At 58.0% G+C, this 20097-nt stretch overlaps 1 pseudogene; it reads right to left on the bottom strand.

The window, feature by feature from the left end:
• LOC119096352 (myosin-VIIa-like) overlaps positions 1 to 20097 on the bottom strand; it is a 39382-nt pseudogene that overhangs the window by 4736 nt on the left and 14549 nt on the right.

Below are 20097 nucleotides of genomic sequence, written 5' to 3'. Positions count from 1 at the left end.
CACATCGGTCTACCTGTGAAAACACGGACGTTCCTTGGTTCACAGGGTGTGAAGGATTGATGATGGATGATTGGGGTTTTAGGGTGCGCCGACTGCAATGACTATGTGGCGTACGACGCCATGGAACGGAAGTGCCTTCGCCTGCTCATACCTCGCGGGTAGAGGGGATTAACGAACCTTGGCCTGCGATAGTGCAGGACTGACGTACAGACGGGTGTAGCGGACCGAAGAATCCCGGCCTGCGGCTGCATGAGACCGACATGCCCTTGTTTGCGGATGTGGAGCGACGTACCTTGGTCTGACCTGCGGCTTCATGAGACCATCACGCCCTTGTCTGCGGATGCGGAGCGACGTACCTTGGTCTGGCCTGCCGCGGAATGAGACCGACATACCCCTGTCTGCGGATGCGGAGCGACGTACCTTGGTCTGCGGGTGTATGAGGCTGACGCCCTGCTTATTGATGGCGATCAGCAGGTGCTCCGGGTAGTTGGGGTCGGTCGTCTGTTTGACGTCAAAGAACGCCGATCCGAACGTCGGCCACCGGTAGATGATCTTCAAGAAGGTCACCTTGGCGTCCTCAGGACTCATTCCTGAAACATTTGGGCGGCCGTCGAATCCTGGGTACTATCTACACAGAGCCTGTCTCAAGACGGGTGATGGGCATTTTCAATAGAAAAAAAAACAAGACAAGGAATATTGCATATTGCTCGACAACTTCTACGAGGTGTCCTGCATTCCACCGATCACATCGATGGAGCCAAAACAATGCGTCATTTGTAAAAAGGAGCGCGTCCAGCAGTTGCAATCCACGTTCGCCGAACGCCTGGAAAGGGCAAACGAAAAGGACACTTGATATTTGCGCTAAAACGCGGGCACTAAAATTGACGAACGCGATCGATGATCAGCTAATGCTGACACTATTCCGAGCGATGCCTCATAGTTCTGGCGCTGCCAAGAGCGGTACACATGCACACGCTTGACATTCATTCCCAGCCCGTGGACAGCCCCGACCAAGAGCGGACCAGCCGGCGCAGGGCCGGGCGGACCGCGCGCCGCCGGCAGCGGGGTACGGACCGGCGTCCTGGTTATAGGCGGCCACGATGCTGCGCTTCCAGTCGCCGCTGCTGTGCCCCTTGGCCAGGTCGGCCGGCACCAGTTCGCGCAGCAGCTGCGGGATGGCCTGCAGCTCCTGCTTGCTCTCGCCGTAGCGGACGCGGTAGATGAGCGCCGCCAGGCGGGCCGCCTCCTCCCGGCTGCACTTGTGGTACCCTGCGGCAGGCGGCGGTCGACGTCAGAGGCGCCACCGGCGCGGCCAGCTGGCGTCAGAGGCGCCACCGGCGCGGCCAGCCGATGCACGGGCTGCCAAGACGGGAAATGCCGCCCCAATGCGTCACATCTGTTCCCAGAGAGCGCAACTAAACTTTGCATACACGCGCAATTTTATCAGCATGCATAATGTTGCTGGTTGTTATCCGTCGTCACACCATACGGGCATAGTCAGCGAATTTCTTGCCTCGGTCTGTACAGACAGAATTACTTCATGACCTGCCTAGGTCGAAGCCGTCGTAGTCAATACCTCTCAAGAGCTTTGGCAGCTCCTGGTGAAAGTGGAAGATGATATCAGCGTTCTTGTCCTTCCCGGGCACTGTATTGGTCCACAGTTTCTTCATGAAGAACACCTGGTATGTGAACTGTGGTATCGTCCCTGCAAATCAATGCTCAGCGTCATCGTTTGGCCATCATGGGAGAGTTTATGCGCAGCCATGGCTTTACGTAAACGGAGATCCGCATTTACCAAGGCTTGACAATTGACTCACGCATCACACTTCGCCGAAACATTCGCACCTCGGAACCTCGGAACCGCGAAACAGATCGCACGAACCGATCACACGCGATCCTTTCCAAGGGAGCGTATCGGAATATCACGGCGTAGTCCCGTCAGTAGACAGGAAGAGCAAGAGCCGTCACAGAGGAGGCCGGCAGCCGGGTGATTTTGACCCAGATTACCGCAAGCTGTGCAGCTGCAGCGGCTCCGCCAGTCCGGCCGGCGCGCTGCTGACGGCATTACATCTTCGCCACCGTTAATCGTGACGTTATGAAGGTGTCATCGACAAGTGGCAAAGATATTTGTCTAGCATTGGTCGTGAAATAATGTAAAAGTACTTCAACGCAAGTTGTCTGGTCGCGTGGTTTACTTCCAGAACGTTGCAATATCACCGTAATTTCACTACCCAATTCGAGTGACATGGGAAGCGTATGTTTTCCCAATCGCGAAAAACCAGGCCAAGACACGTTCAATTCTCGGCGACAATGCGTCTTAGCACACATAAATACATATGTGCTATGTATATAAGTAAGCGCATCTAAGGAAAATATCTCCATACATTGGGGGGGCTTGTTTGCTTAGGTTCGCCCTGGCACCGAGCTTCATTGACCTGTATTTCGAAATCATCTACTAGACGATAGTAATCCCACCTGCTATCACCCCGTTCGTCCCACGTCGCGAAAGACGTCTTACTGGGAACACAAGCGTCGCCACACCCCATCCCGCAATCGCCATCCCCGCTAAATGTACTCCCGCCCCCTCTTGCCAACAGAAAACGGCGTCTATCACCAGTGACGTCACAGCGCCCTACCGTCCCGGGACGGCTTGGCCTTCTTGATCCAGTCGGTGAGGTGCCGCACGAAGTCGAAGAAGAAGTCACCCTCCGGCACTGAGATGACTTTGTCGGCGATCTTCACGAAAAGGCTGAAGCCCTCGCTGGACTTGAGGTTCAGCCGCTGGGCGATGTTGTGGCAGAAATCCTTGGCTCTGGTGGACGAGTCCACTTCGAACGCCTGAGGGGAACATGATGCAAACGTGTCAGGGATTTCCTTCCCCACACAGGGGAAGGCTGAGCACATTGCTAGAGCATTAGCCTGTGCCGAAACTGCTCTCTGCGTCCAAATGTTGATTTGTCTTTCCGGGTGATTGACATGGGAATTGGTGGGTCGTGTCGCCCAGCTGCAGACAGAACAAAAAACGTTCATGTTCCGTTTTATACAAACGGCAAACTATTACGTGAGCTGCGACGGTGGTGATTTCTGCACCACATGCTCACGGCTCCGTGCTCAACCCAGTCCGTTATTCCTGACTGCAAGGCATCCAGTACAGCATAAAACGCAGGGACGGTGAAACTCCAGCCAGCAGCCAGGTTCGAACCCACATAATTCGGTCGGAAGTCGCCAAGTTACCTCGTCCGTGTCGTCCGGGAAGTAGACCTTGTGGAAGATCTGGGTGGTCTTGTGCTGGATGGCCTCCACCTCGACCTGGTGCGGCGGGTACTTGCGCTGGCCGGTCTTCAGGGTCTTCTGCAGCCGGTGCAGCGAGTCGATGGCGATCGGGTGCCGGCGCGTGCGCAGGAACTGGGTCAGCTCCTGCCGAACGTGGGGCGAGTCCATGTCAGAATATGGGGTTAGCATGAAGTCATCTTGTCAGATGCTGGGTCAAACTGTGCAGCTTCCGCGCTGATCCCATCAACGACGACCGAGTGATAAACATAGGCATCTCCGGCCGGTTACTTGTCAGATTTCGGTCAACAAAAATCACGGACGGCTTTTAAAAAAAAAACTGGATTTTAAAACAAGTAGAGCTTCCTTGTGGATCATAAGTAGGCTGAGATGCTAGTTCAAACTTCTTGTCATGCGATCTTGAAAACAAATACATTGTTCTTGAATTACCTGGCGCCCTCAAACAGACTGCTATCATTAGAGCAATTATAATAAAGTTATAGTCCGAAGTGTTCAGGCAGGTCGTGTGAGAACGGCTACCTTTGTGGACTACAGGAAGGGTGTTAATTTGTAAAATCACTTTGGGTAGGGCTGAGCCGATAAGGTTGACCTGACCCACCCTCAAAACCTGATTTCTCGTCATATTTCGGCCAGTTTAAGTTGATCCTCGATGTTGGAATGCAACCCGTCAAAGGCCTCGTCGTGAGATGAATCGCCTAACCCTGAAATGATCGTTACTGATCGAACGGGCTGTAATCTAAATAACCAAACTGTTCATCACTCATCGAAGATGGCCAGATACGCAAAAAGGACGGAGTCACGTAGAATGGCGTGGTCTGGCACGCACAGATGAGAACCTGAGGACAATTTTCGAGTGCAATCCCATGATGAACCTACATACAAAAGTAAAACTGAATTTGCACGACTTTTTTAAAAGACCAGTCGGTAGCTGGAAGAACGGAGTACGTAAATATTGGCAAATGTGTCTCCAGAATGGTCATCTTAAAAAGGAGCGTGACCAACGCTTTGTTACGTGTTGTTGTTGTTGTACGTAAGTTGATATCAGCGAGAAAGGCCTAAATCTTGGTGTTGAGCTTGGAGTTGTTGAAAATAGCTGACATTCAGTTTACTAGGAGGTAGTGGTTAAACGACGTTTTACAAACAGTACATTGAGGAAACGTGGCGTTTCAAAGCTGCACTCAAGGTCAAATTTTTCACAAACGTCCATCGACACCACCCCGCTACTTACCCTGGAACACACCGCACAGAATATTTCATTGGATTCCCTCCCTCGCACCTTTTTTATTTCGATTTGACTGAATTGTCCCGACCCGCAAAGTCCCTATTTTCCTCCAGCCCGATGGCCCATCTGGTAAGAGCGTCTGCCTTCCGATTTACAGAAGTGTGGCAGGTCGCATTCAAGTCGCTTCCGGCGTTCGCTATTCGTCCCCGACTGGCATAGCCTGCGGCCGGTGGCAGCGGCCGCGCTACCGTCGGATAACACCAGGGGGCAGGGGGACCGTGTCGAGCTCTGCGATACGCTCATAAGACTGTTGCACACCTGTACGCGGTTTTGAACTGATGTAACCATTTTCATGATCATGGCCTGCAGCCTGCGGCCCTGGCCTTTAAATGCCAAGATTATCTTGTTTCTGAGCTTGATGCTCGTGAGTTTCTGCAACCGACGACGCGCCGCTAATGAGAAAGTCGGGAAACAAAGTCAGACAGGAGAAAATATTTGTTCCGTATTTTGTTCTGCATGTATGCATTTGTACCTGCATTCCTTTTTGCTCATGTGCATTGAGGGGACTCATAGGGGCATTGGGAGGAAGAAGGCTCAAGTCAGCATTGGGGGAGGAACCTGCCCCCACCCCCGGGGGAGGGGGGGGGGCAGTATCTAGACTAACACCCCTGGCTATAGGCATATTTGACGAACGTTGTGTACATAATTCGCGACCTCTGTTTACATCACACGTGAACTGCGCCGTCTGGGTCACGTGGCCAGAAAAAAGCAGAGCACAATTGTCTAAAATTCTGTCATGTAATGCCGTTTTGTCTTGTCATGACGATGACTGGACTGCCAAAACAAGTGAGATTACAATGATTACAGTGTCGACCCTTTCAACTCTAACACAATTGCCGCACACCTGTCGCATATCGCGGGAAAAGCTCAAAGCCAGGTCTCTGGTTCAGGACGCCTCCCTCCCGAGCACGCTGCGATGTCTCCCCCCCCCCCCCCCCTCCCCGGCCGTCGCGACGGTGTCTCGCGCCAGCTGTTGATGCGCCAGAAATGGCGTTTCTGCCAGTGTCAGCGCCGAAAAACGCGCCCCTGTCTCCTGCTCGGAGGCGCAGACGACGACCAGTGGACCGGCTGTGCGCAGGTGGACTCGCGGCCGCCGTCCACCGCTGGAGAGGGCCGTGGAGCGCCGAGGCCGAGGTGGAAATCAGGTGGAAATTAGAGCTTCCAATACCGGTGGGTGGGTTGTCGCCCGAACCGCATGGTAGGCGGTACCCGGATTCACTACGGTCTTGATTTATCTCTCTGTTTGCGTTATCACGGCGTAGAGTTCCGATAATCCATTGCTCTACGAGGGCATCTTATCTTGGCGTAGCATAAGAACTTCGCTTGTCTTTACACGTTGAGTCTGTCGACATTTCTTTCCAAATGAACTGACCAAGATGCTGAAATGACTCAACTGGGTGTGCGTTGATGCATTTAGTACCTCATCGGGTTCGTGTTGACCTGCGTTCGAATCCCATACCCTGCTGGTTTCACGGGTCTGTCGCGTCAACTGCCGTGAGTGGCTGTGACACTGAGAATGGTAGGTTCTGCCTCGATGCATGATCCACCAACAGCATTATCCCAGGCTACTCACGCTGCTTCGGGACGCGCTGGTGTCGCAGCCCATTACTGCATGTCGAGCTCGTCACAGGGAAATCCACGCTTCCACGTGGAAATTGCTAAGATGGTGGAGGTGTCGTGTAAAACGGTCGAGTATCCTGCCGCCATGGTCTTAGTTCTGTTTGTAGTTGACCATACCCGTTCCGAACATGGCTTTAGCAAATGTGTTCCCCGACGAACAAACCTGACTGCCCCTTCACGGGCAGCTTTTCCTCGACTTGTAATCTAAATTCGGCCCACTCAGCTTCTATATTTAAGGATCAAGAGCCTGCAGGGTATGATGATATTCTTCATACTGCAAAACCTATATTGCAGCGGCTGTAAAAGGAATTGAAGGATAGATAGATGCCCTTAGTGTGAATGAGTAGCTCCACTGTAGTTAGTTATTATCTATGAAACGGTATGTCCTTCCCAGAATGTTTTCCCGATATACCATCCACGTATGCGTGACTTTGTCGCTGGTTGTTTCATTCTCGGAAGTCCAGAATCAGGCACGAAGCGACGCGATGGCGCACCTGCTGGTGCGTAATTACACTCGCAGCGCCATCCAGCGGACCGGACGCTGGGCCAGAGGCGGCGTCACCTGACGCTCGCAGTCGCAGGCCCGCGACAGCGGCTGGGGCACAAGGGGGCGGACGCCACGAGAGGGCAGCAGGTCGTGGGGAAGAGTGAGCGGCGGGCTTCCAAATATAAAAAGGAGACAAAAAGAACACAGATGAAGGGAAAAATAAATAAAACATACATTTTGATGAATGAAGAACAAAAGGCGACAACATTGCTCTAAAAGCAGCGGCCGTTGTCAGAATGACCTGATCGCCGGTGACCCCAGAGTGGACGCTCTGGGTGGGCGTGAATGTGGATGGAGTGCTCCCCAGACGCAACCCAGCCCTCGGCGCGCCAGCTTCGGCGCAGACGCGCCCCACTGACCTTGAGCAGTGTCTGGCTGCAGGCGAACAGCCCCGTGGCAAGCCACATCAGCTCCAGGCCCCGCTCCTCGCTCAGGCGACTCCGGTTGTCCGTCAGCTGTTTCATGATCTGGCAGTAGATCTCGTCCCGCAGAATCTCCTGCCGGGATCAACCGACCACAGACGTCACAGCGGACCACCTCGGAACCGTGGCCTCACATCATAACACAGCCGCGCCGCACGGACAGCCCGCTATCACCCCGAACACCGCAGAAACACCGCCGCAGACTAATGCAGAACTCGTCCATTAGCTCAGCCTTCAAATGGCACGGCACGCGGCGGATAGATTGCCGCGGGGAGCGGGCACGCCGTCGCGAGCAGTTCTCTCGCAAGACAAACCACGAAGACGTGACCCACCATCGGACCTTTTCCGACCTTAGCAGCCTCTCTCGTGCCAGCCCCCTGTGTCACTCACATGCTTCAGCGGTCCGTCAAAGATGGCGTCCGTGAGCTCGTTGCCATTGCGCATGCGCTTGCTGGGTAGGTCGCCCATGTACTTGAGGATGGCGGTGAAGGCGGCGCAGGCCTCTTGCGACAGCTCCTCCTTGTTCTGCAGCTTCTTGAGCAACGGCAGCTTCAGCGGGTCCCGGGAGTGGCGCCACAGGTCGTCCCTGTTGCTGCGCGTCGCTGACTTCATCAGACTGCGCGACATCGTCCGCTTGGTGGGAGTCCTGCGGCCAGCAGCGCCACGTTAGTACCAGTAGCGCCACGTTAGAGCCAGCAGCGCCACGTTAGAGCCAGCAGCGCCACGTTAGTGATCAGCAGCGCCACGTTAGAGCCAGCAGCGCCACGTAAGTGCCAGTGACGCCACGTTAGTACCAGCAGAGCCACGTTAGAGCCAGCAGCGTCACATTAGTGCCAGCAGCGCCACGTTAGAGCCAGCAGCGTCACGTTAGATCCAACAGCGCAACGTAGGCATCAGCAGTGCCAGAGAGGTCGTCAACATCACAAGGTTAAGCAACGGCAGCTGTCGTCATTAGCGCATCGCAATATTCAACGGTCACATGCATCCGCTTACCTGTCAACCAAGCTACGTCAGACCGTCATGAAACACTCGGGCGCTTGTCGCCAAACACAAGCAAGCCGAGACAGCGAAGAGGGACGCGGCGTCAGGGCCTCATCAGTGATAACTATAGCATTAGTCTGCACTCCAGCTGACCGCCTCAAATTTCATTCGTGCTTGCACTGGCGCGCGTACACAGGGTCCCAAGCATCCCAGATATCTCTAGATGATCCTCCGTGCCAGTCATGCCTCAGCAGGCGCGCAGTGCGCCCTCCCACTGACCTGAAGTAGTCGATGGAGTACTCCTCGAGCGTGTGAGGTCGCTCGGCCGGGTCCGTGCCGTTCTGCTGCGGCGTGTACAGCTTCCGACCGTGCTCAGCACCCTCGGCCGCGAACAGCGCCTGCGGGCATCACGGGGTCAGCGTCGCTCGCTCGCTCCGCCCGCCGGCGCGGCACGGCCGGGCACGCAGCCGAGTGCGGCCAGCGCGGCACGACACACGCGCGGCGCGAGGTCGCGGCGGCATTGTCCGGCGGCGGGACTTTGCAGTCGGCGCGGTTGAAGACCGACGGGCTCAATGCATGCGGGTTGAAGCATTCCCGGGTGAGTCACAGCTGCGGCGTAAAAACATTCCGGGATGTGGTATTGTGTGCGGTGGCGGCGCAGCGAGACAAAAAGGGCAAACGGCGCGAGTTGCATGCCACGCACGTACCATTATGTGTGGATGACGGTGACGCGCTGTTCACTGCAACACTCGACTTTGTTCTCTGGGGTTTTCGAAACAGTGACGACACACCCACACAACGTCTCGAGGAAAGTGACGTCCCGCCAGCTTCAAGTTAAAAACGAGACGACGGGCCCTGCGTGAAGTCCCGCCCCCCACCGAAGTTGCCACTCCGCACTCCCTCCACTCCCCACACTCCAGTCGACCCTCCCCGACGCTCCACGGTGGACACTCCGACAAGGTCAGGACCCGACGTCTGGCCTTGGGCAGGTGTGACTCGGTTATCTCGCTGACACGGCACAGCACCAGCGCGTCACTAATGACCCCCGGGCGGCCAGGACGGGACCACCGAGCGTCACAACCCCCGGCGGCCGCGGCGGCAGCACACGTGCCCGTCCGGGACAGGCTGCGGGCGGCGGAGCAGTGCCGCCCGCCCGCGAACCACCGCGACCCGTGGCGCCGTAGCGCAGCGATCACGGCTAACTGAGAGTGCGACGGAAGCGGCGGCCATGCAACGAGCCGAGCACAAAGCGACACGCACGCAACAGCTGCTGCCGCATTTTCCCGGGGGATTAGTGCAGATGCGTGAGTGACCTCTGCAGACAAACATCCGGCGTGGTTTTCAGCACACCTCGCGCGCACACCACACAAGTACCACCAGAGAGCGCAACCTGAGCGCCATGGTTTTTCACAGGAATGGATGACTGCCCCAGACTGGCGCACCAGTACTGAGAACCAGCGCCAGCCCACACCCGACCAGCCCGTGCCAGCGCGGCGCCTCCGGCCGCCGACGGGGACGGGATCGGCGCACGCATCGGCCGGGGTTCCGCACGGTCGGGCGCGCCGCCCATTGTAGCGGGGCGTCCTGTGAGCCGGCACATCCGGCAGCCTCTCCTGAGAGGCAGCGCGTGAACTGCACCGCGCACCGCGCCAGGCGTGGCCGGCCAGGCCGGCGGCACGCGTGGCGAGGACGGCGGCGGCAGCGCCAGACTACGTATGTCGCGGGTTGGGGACGGGCCTGCGCCAACCTGCGCCAGTCTACGCCAGTTTGCGCCAGCTTGCGCTAGCTTACGTCAGCCTACGCCAGCCTACGCCAGCCTGCGCCAGCCTACGCCAGCCTACGTCAGCCTGCGCCAGCCTACACCAGCCTACACCAGCCTGCGCCAGCCTGCGCCAGCCTACACCAGCCTACGTCAGCCTGCGAAAGCCTACGCCAGCCTGCGCCAGCCTGCGCCAGCCTGCGTCAGCCTGCGCCAGCCTACGCCAGCCTACGTCAGCCTACATCAGCCTACGCCAGCCTGCGCCAGCTTGCGTCAGCAAGCTTACACAGGTCAGCCCATGACCGGGGAGAACAGACGAGCACCAGGAGTACCGAGAGTACTTGAGATCCCCCAAACGGAACTGCAGCACGACATTAGAATAGGGAGTAATAAAATCTAAATCGATACGAATCACTGAGAGCCTTTAGAGCTATAGTGCCATGCAATGCCGGGATTACGGGGTCATAGAGTCACAGAAGGTACCGGACACTTGAATAATAGTAGGGAGCATCAGTCCCGTGCCGCTGAGTGCTCCCTACCCGGCAGCGTCAGGTCACGTGCATTCACGCCTGTTCGTAGTTAAGCTACTTTGTCAGTGCTGATCCCTGACAACGTTGTTATACCTCAACAAACGCCAGCCACGGAGACCGTCACGGTGTCGTATCTTTCCCGTCTCCGATCACACGGAGATCGTCACAGCGTCGTACCTCTCCCGTCTCCGATCACACGGAGATCGTCACGGCGTCGTACCTCTCCCGTCTCCGATCACACGGAGACCGTCACGGTGTCGTACCTCTCCCGCCGCCGATCACACGGAGACCGTCACGGTGTCGTACCTCTCCCGCCGCCAATCACACGGAGACCGTCACACCGCCCGACACCGTCACGACATCACCGCGGAACCCTGCTCCGCCGCACGAGGGCCGCGCCACGCGCGTCGCGCCGCTGTGTCCTCTTGCCGCCACACCGACCGCGCCCTGGACTGCTCTGATCCCGCGCCGACCGCGCCCTGGACTGCTCTGATCCCGCGCCGACCGCGCCCTGGACTGCTCTGATCCCGCGCCGACCGCGCCCTGGACTGCTCTGATCCCGCACCGACCGCGCCCTGGACTGCTCTGATCCCGCGCCGACCGCGCCCTGGACTGCTCTGATCCCGCGCCGACCGCGCCCTGGACTGCTCTGATCCCGCACCGACCGCGCCCTGGACTGCTCTGATCCCGCGCCGACCGTCTCCGGACGCCAGCCGCTCGGCCAGGGGCGACAGAGGTAGCCGGTCAGGTTTTTGGACGGGCGCTGCGTGACATCCACCAGATGACGCACTTCGCCTGCACGACTCATTGCTTCGACGCGGCACACGGCGGGTGTACTTTCACTTTCATAGTTCGTAAACTTTCGGACGTTGATGAGCATGCAGATAAGGCTGATGGCGGGACGGGAGGCCCTGCAATGTCGTGGTTGGGTGTCGGAGGAATAGGCAGAACAGGAGTCAACAAAAACGCTGTAAGCGCTTATCCAAAAGTAATTAGCTACACCTTGCTGATATAACGGGCCCGGTTATGGATGCGCTGAAGATAGTTCGTTACCCAGAGACACTTCCAGCGTACCAGCAGGCCACTGTTTCTCAGCGAGGCATCTCATCGCAGATGTTAAGCTCCTGTCCTGTAACGCGCGGCGAAGCCCATCGATCAAAGGCTTGCGGGATCTCAATAAAACCCACCCGATCAGCCAGAAATACACCGTTGAAGCTGGCTCCACCCAGACAGCACCCACCCGCCCGTCAGTGGTGTGGCCCGCCGGCCGCTGCTCAGCCAGCGCGCTCGCGGCCGACAGGAGCTCCTCCAGCGACGGGCGTGAGTACCGGCTGTCGTGCCGGAGTTTATCTCCGGGGCTGGGCTGCCGGCCGGGGCGTAACGACGCCCTTCCGGCACGGCGCCGACGACACAAAAAATCGGCGCCGGGAACTCGTCGAGTGAAAGGAGAGGTGGACGCCAGCTCTATGCCCGAGGCGTTTGTGTCCGAGCGTTTTGTCACATCTGTGACGTGGCGGGAATCATGAGATGTTTAACGCGAATTAGTTGGACAATAGAAGTGTTGATGTCAAGTGGTAAGACCACTTATCACTAATGGCCACTAACCAGAAAAGATGATCGCATCCTTCGTAGGATCAAAACCAAGCTTTCAGTTAAGTTAGCACCGTCATCAAGCACAATTGATGATGCAAAGCAAAACAAAACAAAACAAAAAAAAACAGAAACAAAACAAAACAGCAGAAATGGATAGAAGTGGCGGGAAGCCCACCGTCCTCCCACCGTCCTCCCCCCCCCCCCCCCCATCTCTTCCTCAGTTTGATTCACCTCTTTTCTGTTTGGCATTAACCAAGCGAAACGCTTTAAATTGATAACCTCCCCTCATCTCTTCCCATAAACCACCGTCACGGAATCGGACCGGACTTGGCAGACTGAGCGCCGGCGGCCCCGCCTTGTCGCGGACACCTACCTTCGGTGGGTCGGCGACGCACCACCGGCAGACCGCGCACTTCTCCACCTCGCAGATGTACCCGCACACGCGCATGTCACCGGCACGGCGCCATCCGCACCGACCCGCTCGGCCGCGCGTCCGCGCCGGAGACCGGTCTGGCACTGGGACCTCACGCGCGTCACTCACACTCCAGCGCCAGCGCGCTCAGCCGGAGGCGCAGGTCGCGGGGGGGGGGCGCCCATCGGTCACCGCGGCTGTTAGAGGACACTGTGCCGCAGGAGGGCTGCGGTCGAGCCGGAGGAAACGCCAGGTCTGGCGGGTCCAGCAGAGCGGGCGGGCGGCGCTGTCCGCGTGGTCGGGCCGGCGGCACCTCACTCAAGCGGCGCCGCCGGCCGGCTCCTCCAGGCGCGGCGCCGAGCGAGGCCGACCGGCGGGCCGCCGGCTGGGGCAGGGGGCGCCACCCGCTCCGCCGGCCAGGCGTGATGCCGGCTGCACGGCCAGCGGGGATGCAGGGGGAGCGGGGCGACGGCAGGCACCGGCAGACACAGCACCAGGTCAACGTGCCACGCCTGGCGCACGACGTTGGGTCACCGTCCCAACGCTGACACGCGGCACCAGGTCACAGGGGCGAGGCTGCAGACGGAGGTGGGGGAGGCAGGGGAACAGGGATATGTTTCTCCGCCAAAAAATCTGAAGGCCCTTTTCCAAACTTAAGGCATTATAGCTACCCGTAGATCATCCAAATTCGGGCCAAGGACACTCCATTATTGAGCCAGGAGAACAAAAAATCGGGGTCAGGAGGCCTTTTTCTACACCAAGAGACTCATTCTCTGGATCAGAGGGCTATCTTTGTGTTAAGACCGTCCATGCTTTGGAGTAGTAGGCCCTTTGTTATGTTACTGAGACCCCTTTGCTCGCACGGGAGGTCCCCACTCTGGGCTATGAGACACCCTCTATATTCAGAAGCCCATGTCTGGTGCAAGAGGTCCCTTCCATGCAGTCAGGTGGCCACGGTTCCGGATCAGGATGCCCTATTTTGTGATAACGATTCCCCTTGGCTAGATTTTGGGACTCCTACTTGGATTGGAAGTATATTTTTTTCGGGATTATGAGGCCCCACCATGCATCAGGAGGCGCTTATTGAAACATGAAGATGAGAACAAGAGAACGTTCTATATTTTTTAAAACTATGGACATTTATTTACTCAGATAGGATGCATGCAATATTTTTGATAATGGCCGTACATGCCCTCGGTGTCCTTACCCCTTGAATACGACACGTCCCAGGATACCCCACCCCTCCCCCCCCCCACCCCCTGTGAGGTGGTCACATTTGTCCAGCAGGCCTCCTGGAAAATCCTGTCCCCCACTCAAAATCTGTGACGCCGCCCCTGCCAGGCCACCGTCCCACCACCGACACGCGGCACCAGGCCACCGTCCCCACCGCCGACACGCGGCACCAGGCCACCGTCCCACCGCTGACACGCGACACCAGGCCACCGTCCCACCGCTGACAAGCGGCACCAGGCCACGTCCCACTGCCGACACGCGGCACCAGGCCACCGTCCCACCGCCGAAAAGCGGCACCAGGCCACCGTCCCACCGCTGACATGCGGCACCAGGCCACCGTCCCACTGCTGACAAGCGGCACCAGGCCACCGTCCCACCGCTGACACGCGGCACCAGGCCACCGCTCCAGACTCGGCGGATAGGAATGTTGGCGTAGCAGCCGGCGCCAGCTGACGACACAGCAGTCGCGGGTCGTTCCATCTGCCGCCCATCGAACGCCACGCACCGGCGGCGCGCGGCACGCGTCCTGGCAGGGCGGGGCGGCGCCAGAGTGGGAGGACGGACGCCGAGGCGGCCGCCAGCGGTCCAGCCGAATTCCGCGCCGCCAGCGGTCGCCTCGGGGAGCGGCTGACGCACTGAGGAGGCGGCAGGTGAAGGGGCAGGAGGTACAGCAGCTGAAGTCAGACGGGATGACGCGAAGTCTCCGCTGCGGGGCATCGTGACACTTGGCGTTTACGGCCACCAGATACAGACGTCGTCCTCGACCCGCCACGCCCAGGGCAATGGGCGCCGAGTGACTCGAGCATTGGTGTCCGCAAGCCTCAGGGCGGCCCAAATACCGGGCCTTCAAGCCGGGTGGAGCGTGTTGAATGCGCCGCTGCTTGCCGTGTCACCGGCTCGCCGGCGGCGCGCAGCGCGGCTGTCGTGTTTGCGAAATGGAAAGGCCGACGACGACGGCTGGTGCACGGTGCGCGCGCGGCCGGCGCGCGGCTGTGCTGGTGCGGCGGCGCAGGACGGCGGCATGTCGCCAGCGCGTGGCCCGACCGTCGCCAGCGCCGCCGACAGCTGGCCGCCCCGTTAGAACCGGCGCCCGCCGCCGCCGTCGCCGCCGCCGCCCGCTGGGTGGCCGCAGCCGTAGTTTAGCGATGTTTAAATATGCATCAGATATCCGCCGGCGGTGGGTTGCCAGTTTGGAGCGGTCGGTTGTCACATGTTTTAGATAATTTATGGGGAGGGCGGCGGTTCGGAATTGACCTGTTTCTCAAAACAATGCCTTAAAGTGGAGCTAGGCACCTGATGCTTTAACCGACACGTGTTCCATCAATGGACGGCCCCGGCAGCCAGGAAGAGTAAGACCGCATTACAAACGTTATAATTATCGTTCGGCGGTTAATAGACCAAACAACGCATCGATCTCGCAGCAACTCCGATGCAGTGTGCGCGCGCCAGCGTGCCGTTATCCCGGTCAGCCCGACTTGGGTCCGTATCGGAACAATAAGAGCATGTCCTATGCGTCCAAAGATTCGCCACCCTGTGCGCGGTTCATCAACGGGACAGGGAGCTGGCAGAGTCGTGGGTTACGGGCGGGATTAAGATGATGACCATAACGGTGAAACCTATCCGAAATCCTGTCTGATAACTGATCTGATCCATGTGTTGCACATCACGGACATTTGCGACTAAGGGCCGCCAGATCCTGATATTCGGATGGGTCGCTATCACCTGACAGGCCCGACTGGTCGGAACAGGGCTCGTGCGCACCGCTGTCGAAAGGTCTGCCATGCTCATCTGCGCAGGCGATACATCTGCACAGCTCCTAAGCCCTCTCACCGTGAACGCTCCGGTGACTCCACTTTCAACAGATCAAGGCAGAGGCGCAACACACAGTTGAGCTGCATAGATATTCGTGCAGCTTGCGTGACTGCCCGCCCGTCGAAAATATTAGCAGACGGTGGTGGGACACCGCTGGTTACGTCGAACTATGCGATCAGCTTTGCAAATCAACTGGAACTGAGGCAACGCTGCGGACCTGACAAAGAGCGGCCCTGTGGGCCAACGAAGACAATAAACAGCTGTTGCAAACTGGCTTGGCGACTGACCCAATTAGCCTGCCACGCGCTTGGCTTTCCCTGCTAACAAATGACAGACGAACCGACAGCTTGAGGAAAGGAGTGGCTGTGCGCAGGCTGCACTTTGATAGCTATGCGCAACACGCAGGCTGCTGTCAATTACGAATTCTCAACATCGCATACAAGGAGAAGCTTTTCCCGTAAAAGCCAAAGAACGCAGTTTTCTTCAGTGCAACGCACGGGAGCAGAACCCCTCACATTGGCTAATGATCGCCACGAGGCAGAAAGGGCCAGAACCTGGTTTGTATTTCAAGGTTTTCCAGAGAAGGCCACTGAAGCCGTCTGGTCGCAGCGCCAAATTGGTAGCGCGGCAGTGTCTCACCTGTTCGTGAACCGTGCCGCCCGACACCGTACTCAGTCTGCCCACTCACCACGACCTCAGCAAACAGCAATCGCTGCCGGCCGACGGGCATGCGCCGCTTGCAAAACGTCGCAAGCCTCCAGACCGTGAGCCGGGGCGCGTCACGTGACCGGCCCGCGCCGACAATGGCAGGCGGGGCTGACCCCCGCCGGCCCGTCACGGTGGAGCCGGACCCTCACGGTCCACCCGAGCCGCGCGCCCGCCCGCCCGCCCGCCCTCGGGAGCCGGCGAAAGGGCGCGCGCGCGCCGGCTGTCGCACGCGCCTCATCTGTCACGTGTGCGTCAGTCTGGCCGGCCTCGCTTCGTCATGGCGCGCCGGGCGCGCCGCGCGCGGCGAGGCGTAACATGGCACTGCGTGGCACAACAGAACGTCACCTGCGAAACGAGCTGACGTCACCGCCGGCCGCAATGCGTGTGTTTGTGGAAATGGCTCCATCGCCGCGGCAGCTCTCGGTGTGTAGCTGACGGTACATTTGAGAATGGATGCGAAAGTCACGCTGGCGCGGAACATCGCCGCCCGCATCTCAGCGCCCCTGCGTATTCAACGCGGCTTTGAGCCGACCAGGCTGCGACCTGCGACCGACCTGATGCGACCTGCGACCGACCTGATGCGACCTGCGATCGATCTAAATACTGCTGACCTGTCCTGACGCCTCGGTCGCACCGGCAGTGGCAGCTGGCGCCGAACGACGCCGGCCGTCCGCGATACCGCCGCCCCCCTGCAGCAGTGGCCACCGTGGCGCGGACGCGGGATGTCCGTCACTCATTGGCATCGGACATCATCCGCCTGCCCCCGCAGCTTATCACCGAGATCGCCCCGAGACCGCAACCCACACTGAAGGGCGGCTCTGCTGTAACAGCTCGCTGTGATCGTGCCGCAGGTATTACGAATGTGTCCAGGCGGTATTTCTATTTCGGAACAAAGCTGAGAGGAACACCTGGTGTAAGCAGATTACACGTCGGACTTTCCGTGATAAGCAATGGCGGGACTCATACGCTAGCCGGAGCCCTAGACAACGGATGAATTTGCCAATGACGACATCGCGTAGCAATGCCTCGCAAACCAAAAATATTGAACCTGTATTTTCATAGATCCGGACTTTGCGAACGTATCCCGGTTGTAATGCTGCACTCTCAGAAGGATTAGACTGAGCTCTTGGCCCTGGCCCTGATCCCGCCAACCTGTAGCTCCCACATACGCGGAATTTAAGTCCACTAGCGATGGACCAGGTGTGCCGTAGACCTGCCAGAGGCTTCAAAAGCCACAACTACGCCGAGATCCTGGTGACCTGACACGCTCTAGTTCCACGACAGCTGGCTAAAGCGCAGGAGCTGTGGTGCTTGCCAAGCCTAACGCAGCAGTCAAATGATCCCAGCGGCGCTCCAGATATGGCAGCTTTCGCGTCCTTGGTACCAATATTTCCAGTGACATTCTCCAACGCGCGGCGAAAATGACCAGGTCTTTGGAACCAGCTGCAATTGGCGTTTTAGGCGCGGAATAAACTTAGGCTCAATTCTTCAAGCAGTCTTGCCTGGTTCCAGGATATTTGTTAATGGCATGTATCTGAAGTCTTGCCATAGGTTCTCCCATTGGAGTAAGAGCACTAATGACTCGAGACTTGGCATGAGTCCACATAGAGTCTAGCTGTGTCTCCGCTACCGGAATCCGCGCTGGATCCAGCACGTCGCCGCCTATCACTTGACCGTCTCAAGGCTCCTGTCTCACGAGCTCCCGTCTTCCGTCCCCCGTCTCCCATCTTCCTTCTTTCGTCTTTCGTCTGTCGTCTCTCGTCTTCCGTCTTACGCCTCTCTCTGGCTCTGACCCTCGCTCGCTCCCGTTTCGCTCTCGCTCTCCTGTTCTTGGCTCTCGCTCTCGCTCCCTTCTCCCGTCTTCCATAACCCATCTCCCATCTCACATCTCACAGCTATCTTTTGGCTCGGTGCAGAAGGCGGAACCCGATTACGAACTCAATTACGCCACAAAGCATTGCGGGGTCTTCAGATAACAGAAGAGCGACCACATGAAGCGCGTCGGCCGCGACATGGCGGCTTTGCACAGCCGAAAAAGGCACGGAATATGGACTGCACTCGTCATGGTGGCCTTAAACCCCTAATCTGAATCTAGTAACAACTGGTAACTGGAATCTGGTGACAACCAGCTGAAGCTATGGCAGTCCCTCCACTTTTTCCCGCTCTGATTTTTTACTGGGATTGTCCTAGGACTTTCCACGTTCGCTGGCATTTACATGAGACCTGCAATAACGATGGTTATTGTTTGTGACAGCCAGTCGTTGATTTATGGACTGTTGAACGGAGCGTTCGATTACGCAATCTGCATCCTCCATTTTTGACGTAATGAGCGGCCGCACTACATAAGTCCATTGCAAAAAAGAAGTCCAATAGGCCTGGACCAGCCCTGCTTTCAGCGGCTAGCTTTATCTCCAGTAGCAGTGATGACGCCGGAACGAAAGCACGGCAGGTTTCATAACCTTTTCAGTCGCCGTTCCAGCGCGGCGAAATGCCTCGTAGAGGAAAGCGGTTTTCGAGTTGATCACATTTTATATCGTGTTTGGTAGACGCACGCCGTGGGATACTCTAGAGATCAGTGGTGGCCTGGCGCTGGGATCTACAACAGGTGGTCTGTGATCTGTGATTTGTGGTCTGTGGTATGTGGCGTGTGGTTTGCAAGCATGAGTTCCGCCCGGGCTCGCAGGCACTACCTTGAGTGCACTGGCCGACCGACGAGCAGGAGGTGGGTCCTCAAACACCCACAGAGCACTCTTGCAGGCTCCTGGCTTCCAGCAGCATCTGCCCCACGCACAGTGGCGACGGGCCGGAGAAGCTGGCAGCGGGGATGCTGCGGTCGCAATGACTGTCTGTCTCGGTCCGAGACCAGGCCGAGAGTGGGGACCAGGTCCTGGTCTCTGCCAAGACACGGTCCGCCAGCGGGGACCTGGACCTGACCTCTGCCGAAGCATGGTCCGCTAGTAGGAGCTTGAACCTGACATCCGCCGAGGCGTGGTCCGCTAGCGGGGATCTGAACCTGACATCCACCGACGCGTGGTCCGTCGTGACTTGCGGGACGCTGTCTCGGCTGACCCCGGTGGACGCGCAATCGGAGCACAACCCCCGGCGCACAGCCCCCGGCGCACAACCCCCGGCGCACAACCTCCGGCGCACAACCCCCGTGGCGCAGAGACGTCTCTGGGCGGCGTTCGAACCCGCCAAGTCTAGGAAGCTGTAGAGCCGCGGAGCCCGAACAGGCGAGCCGGTACTCACCAGTATGTCGGGGGGCGGCTTGGTCAGCGCCGGCAGCACGTAGACGGTCTCTGCCGGGAAGTCGCCGCGGCCACCGTCGCGCTGGCACGTGCCCACGCACCAGCCCGAGTTCATCACCGTCTCGCCGGTGCTGTCGTCCTCCAAGTGGATCAGGTCGCCCTTGCGGAAGTTCAAGAAGCTGCTGCCCTCACCTGCGGGGAGCATACGGTCGAGGTCAGGGCCATCGGTAGCAGAGGAACGGAACGACTACCAGTGGCTAATACAAAATACCGGCAGAAAGTCCTACGTGGTTGGCTGTAATACAACACAAATCACGTGTTACTGGATTGATGTCCGGTTTTCTTCACGACAAATATAACTGCTGCGGTCAGCTGTCTTGTGTCGCAATGTATGGCGTCGAATACAGCCGGGAAATTAAGGCACCAGTGAGCATTTTTCAGTCACGTTATATGCCGCTACAGTGAATCGCATACACCACAACACAATCTTATATGTACTTTTACTCTTTTCACGTTCCGATGCAATCAAGCAGTGCAATCGACCGACGCATGCAAGGGTATTTAAGCATGTTTTTCGCCACGATTCTACGCAGAAAAGCCCCCTGGTCAGTGAATTTTTGCGCTGTAAACCAACCTTATTTGGAGTGTCTTATGCAGAG

The sequence above is a fragment of the Pollicipes pollicipes genome, unplaced genomic scaffold (assembly GCF_011947565.3).
Source record: "Pollicipes pollicipes isolate AB1234 unplaced genomic scaffold, Ppol_2.1 Scaffold_4295;HRSCAF=5057_pilon_pilon_pilon, whole genome shotgun sequence".
Lineage (NCBI taxonomy): Eukaryota > Metazoa > Arthropoda > Thecostraca > Pollicipedomorpha > Pollicipedidae > Pollicipes > Pollicipes pollicipes.
This window is presented reverse-complemented; position numbering and strand designations above follow the sequence as displayed.